Source organism: Rhea americana, unplaced genomic scaffold (genome assembly GCF_003343005.1).
Source record: "Rhea americana isolate MKP2758 unplaced genomic scaffold, rheAme1 scaffold_2, whole genome shotgun sequence".
Classification (NCBI taxonomy): Eukaryota; Metazoa; Chordata; class Aves; order Rheiformes; family Rheidae; genus Rhea; species Rhea americana.
Genome location: NW_028186149.1, coordinates 1,706,767 through 1,712,393, shown reverse-complemented (window position 1 = coordinate 1,712,393; position 5,627 = coordinate 1,706,767).

Sequence of the window (5,627 nt, the reverse complement as noted above, 5' to 3'; positions counted from 1 at the left end):
CTCTGCCCGCGCCGGCACCCGGGGCCCCCGCGCTGCGGGGCCTGCCAAGGTCAGCGGTGCGCTTGGAGCTCCCATGTGCAGCCTTGCTGCTGGGGGGCCAGGAGCCTCGGCGCTAGCCGGGCTGCCTTTGCCCCGAGGATGGTTTCAGCTCGCCTGCCTCAGGAGATGCTGGGCATAYGAAGTGTCTCAGGACCCCTGCGTTTCGCAGCCATGCGGCACATAGAAGGCAGCATTTCAGACAACCTCCCCCTTTCAATGAACCACACTTTGGCATAGGACAAAAGGAAACTAGCAAGGTGTCAGAAAAGCTCCAGATCTCACCTGACTTCACTTTTTTGTAGTTCATAGTCTAAGAAGTGATCAAGTACTTGCTTATGATCTGATTTTAAAATAAAGTAACTGCTGCCACAAAAGTGTGCTGAAGAATATAGCCACCTTGTATCACTGGCCACCTTGCATACTGCCTTGCTGCCTGCCACACAGAAGGTGCTAYAGCTGCATGCTTTGACTGCTCTGCCTGGAAGCACGGCTTTACTGATTAGACCAAACCATGGTATTTCTACTGAGAACAGTACCAGCTTTTTCAAAATGGTAGCGATTGTGTCCAAGCAGCTGATATGCCACCTTCTGCCGACCACAGCATATGCACTGACCTGTTCCTGCTGTTTTCAACGCTGCTGCTGGTACCTGATGAAACTCATACAGGGAAACCCTGGATTAATCAGTGCTCTGCATTCCAGTCACCAATATTTCACTGCTCTCCCACAGAGTTGTGAAACTTACTGTATGTTTTACTTGCCCCAGAAGATTGTCCATAAATTGGATTACATCCTGCTGTGCTAATAGTTGTCCTTTTACYATGAGGTTAAAGTCTTGGACAGTTGATCTGAAGGTCCTGAGTTCCAATTATCTGCATAGGAAAAAAAAAACCAAAAAAAACCCCAGTATTTCTGATTATCTGCTGGCTGCATACATCTGAGGGAGAAGCAGAGATTGTAGAGTACATTAAGAAAGGTAGAGTAACATCAAAAACATTTCTGCTTTTACTTCCAGAGAGAATATAAATTCAAGGAGGTCCAAGCTTAACTTACGGACTTGCCCTTCAGTAAGCCAGTGCTTGTTCCTGAATATTAAGTATTGAGTTACAGAAGGCCTCGAAGCCCTGGGATACTGGCATAGAAGGCTACAAAGTTTTTCACCAGTGATGAGTCAGAAGTCATTTCAGTCCAACAGAAACTGTTCCTAGATAATGGACCTGGATGGAGGAATGGGTGAACACGGAAGAGGGAGGTAGGCACATTTGCTTAGTGCCTTATTCTGAGACTTATGGGAGGCTAAAGGGAGTACCCCTTTACTGTGCTGTAATGCATGCTAACAGATTCACAGTCTTTCTGGCACAGGCTCCCTGGACCCCAGCACACCTCTGGCAGTGGGCAGTGAGGTGGTTCTTCTCACTCCCTCGCTTTTTACTAATTGTCAAACTCCAAATACAAGCAAGAATTACGTGAGCTGTGAGAACTAAACTGCCTGTTACCCTTAGAGAAACCCTCTCCCTCTTCAGATCAGGGTAAGCAGCCTGACCAGGCTGCGTGTATTGTGAAACTTGCCCAGCTAATAAAAAGAGGACTTAATTCCTCAAAGCTGCTAGACCACCACCTTTCACCAGCACTGGGAGCAGGCGGACTACTCGCCCCGTAACAGATTGTTCATGTGAGCATTTTCAGGACTGTTTTTAGAATTCCAGATACTTTAAATTGGCAAGAAGTATAGCTTTTCTCTTCTTTAACTTGTTAAAGGCTGTTGAGATTTTTATACACCTACCCTAAGTATACATAATTGTCATTTAGTTCACCTTTTTCTCCATTACTTAAACTAAACAAAATTTCAATTTAYTTTCTCAGGAGAGGAAAAAGAGGAGAGTGAAACATTAAAGGCTACAATAGGACAATGTACAGCAGAGCTTCACTTTTCAAAAGAAATTATAGGGGAAAATAACAGAAGAGTAAACACAAATGTCTATAATATCTGAAAAGAAAAAAATAATATGTTCTTTAGCAACATCTCTCTTTTTTAAGTCACAAGCAATAAGAATCAGCTAAAGCAGGACAATAAGCCTTCAGCATGTTTGTAGAGGCAATAATCTGAGAGTTTCGGTAGCACCTACACAGCAGAGAGACCAGCAGCTTCATTCTTCTGCAAAAAGTGCCTGAAAAAACTGAAAGCACCATCAGACAAAGCATATGGTGACAGTTCCTCAAGCTTTACATAATGCAGGAAAACCGTCATAACTTCAGTAAAGTTCCATCTCTCTGAATCTGTTCTGCTAAGGCCCATTTTTCTGTTTTGTTTCATTTCCCTTGCTCTGGATAGGATTCTAAAGTATCATTCTGGCCTCTCTGACACATTTCCTGGGCCCAGACAAGGCCTTCCTCGTTCTTTAGTCTTTAATTTCTAGCTTCCAACCCATACCAAAATGGTTCATTAAMTTTGCTCACTTAGCTTGTTTAAACTGGTGAGATGCCATTAGCAGCAAAGATGGGTATGCTGAGGAAGTTGAGCAGAAATGTTTGGTTAGATTAAAAAGCGCTCTAGAAATTGCCGCAGGTGTTACCTCGAATAATGTGCCAGAAATCATCCTATCAGAAGCAATACAGCACAAAAAGGGAAAAATACTGCCAAATACTTCATGTTGGGTTTTTTTTTTTTTGATTTCATGTAGAGAGAAAAAACATTTAAATATTTTTAAAATAAAAGAAATTATCATTTCATATATGATAATTGAAAATATTTCCACAGAGCAAGTTAAAAAAAAAAAAAAAAAAACTTGTGAACCCTGAAGGAACACAAATCTTTTTGCATGATTCTGGAGCAGACAAAGTATAAAATTATGTGGATACTTTTTCAGTGCACTGACATAGTGACAAAGTCGCAGAAAAGCTACAATGCACACAGCCACCAAACACCACAGTAAGCATGCTGTTGTATGGGACAAGTACAAGGTACATAGAGCACACACTACGGAAGAAAATCATAGTTCATTAGATAATACAGCAAACCATTTTGTCTTAGCGTTTATGACCCATTAATATGCAAGCACGTTTTGAATTTGAGAGGTGGAGAATAATGGTCTTCTACCTACCTACTAACACTAATACAACTACTGAAATACCTCACTTGAAAAGTATGCCAAAGTACAACACATTCCCAACCCAGGAAGTACATCATTAAGCCATATCTGCTGTGGACTCAGTGGTCTACAGTTCCCTCTGGCCACAATGTGTACATGTTGAAGGGGAATTTTAAGCCTTCCTAGAAAGTTTTACTGGCTCCAGTCTAGCAGCTGTGGAGGCCACATTGCTGCAGAGCTGAACAAAAAGGACAAAGTCTGGATAATATGGCAGAAGAACTGGTAAGAWATTTTGGTGCTTGTGGCATCTCCTGTCTTAGGTGTTCCCTCATGACATTCCCTCAAATCCTTCCAACTACAACTCCTCCTCCTGTGCAACAAGTTGGCAGGGCTAAGGCACATTTGCCTCCAATGGAGCCATTCCCCTGGATGTAGTTCTGATGGTTTTTCAGGAAAAAAGAGAGAGTAAGGTGTCACAGGTTGCAGGAAAGCAATAGACATTCAGAACAGCAAATTTCACTCATGCAAGTAGTGAGACATCCATTGGCTCTTTGGATGAGTCATCTGGTACAATTCAGATACACTCATTTTATAGACAAATCTTAAAAGAAAAATTTAAATTATATACACTTATTCTTTGTAACCATACGCTGTGGCATATCTTTTAACGACTTACAAAACCCTAATTGTTTGGCTAATTAAATTTTGCAGTAGGACAAGATGTGGCTTTCAACTGAAGCCCATACAACCTGCATATGCATCTGAAAGGAACTTTCTGTAAGTTAGGCACCCCACTAAACTCTGGCAAAAAAATGTAGACTACATGTATGGTATCTGAACTAATTACTGAATCTGAACATCGGCAGTGATTAAATTAATTGTTACTTTAGCAGAATTTTATCCCACTCTAGACAAAAAAAATATAAAATAGTAGAGGAGAAATAAGAAGACTGTGGTGGGGGTACTGTGACTATTTGAACACCGGGTGCTGTTTCAGTGGAGCTTTTCCCATAGTCTTTATCTCTAAGCAAAGTAGAAATATCATCACACAGTTTGTCAAGAATTTAAACTTACAGATACAAGTGTGTTGAAAGACAGAGGAGCATTTGTTAACTAGTAAGCATGCACAGATTCAGTGAAATCTCGTTCTTCCTGCTGTGAAATCACAGTGTAAATGTTGAGCTGAACTATGAGCACTTAACATYATTGTTTGTTAAGCCACTATTCCCACTTCCCTCTCCTGCCATTCGGATTCATTCATTACTGAATTCTCTACTTCTGAAAGAAACTGAAGTTTACACTTATCTAGACAGCACTATGTCCATCAACAGCATCACCTGATGTAAAGGATAAACAGCAATAGCACAGGCCTGTTCTTAAGAACTTGATACCTTTGTGAATGAATTAAGCCAAAAGGCCCAGAGGTATCTGTCCTTCTTAATCTGTTTTCTTTTGCAGCTGTTTTCCTGCAGTTAATTAAAAAAAATATTGAATATTTTCCTTTAGTAAGATGAACACCTTTCTCACAATCCTTACAGTTGCTGACAATCTCTTCCTCCCACAAAGGTAAGCTAATTGAATTAGAGGASCAATTCAGCCTGCCCATGCTCTCTGGAAAGCTGAAGGGAAACATGGAAGAGAAAAGTCTGATCCAAAGATACATTTCTCATCTCAAGAATATGGAAGCTCTTTCGGTGAAGATCAGCAAGTGAGACATCATTTCCAAACGTCTTGGATCACTCCCACTCCAAAATGTGGGTGGTTGTTTTTTAATTAAATCTTGTTTCTGAATCTTATTCTTAATTGGATTTTTACTGAATAGCTGTTCCGTAAAATGCAGTGTTTGTTATATAATTCAAATAGTCYGTCCTTTATATTAGATTGTTAATTCATACTTTTACGGCAAAAAATGTTTTTCTTTAGAATAGTAGGTTGCAAGCAAGTTCAGAGCAAGGAGAAAWATTGAGCTACTCACTAAGAAAAGATATTACTACAATTATCTACATGATCATTGTTCATATTCCTTCATACAAATCCACCAGTCCCCCAGTGGATTCTGTCAGTAACCCCTTTAAAATATTCTACCTGGAARAACTATTCTAAGATATTTGGCTCAGTGGCAAGATCTTAAAGTATTAGAGAGTCCAAGTGCACTTGGAAAGCTCATTTTCACTCAAAATCGCCAAGGAAATCAGCACTAACCAAGCAAAAAAACTATCAAATGACGTTCTTTGTTCCTAACCATACCAAAATGGAAGCTGCAAGCTTGTACATGAACATGTAATTAAAATATTACCTTTTAGAAACTGTATAATGCTAAAATATGCTGTATAAGGCTAAAACATATATTTGCATAGTTGCATTTTTGCAATTTAAATGGCCAAATCATAGAATCATAGAATTGGTAAGGTTGGAAGTGACCTCTGGAGATCATCTAGTCCAACCCTCAAACAAGTGGTCCATACGGCGATTGAACCTGCGACCTTGGCATTATGARCAC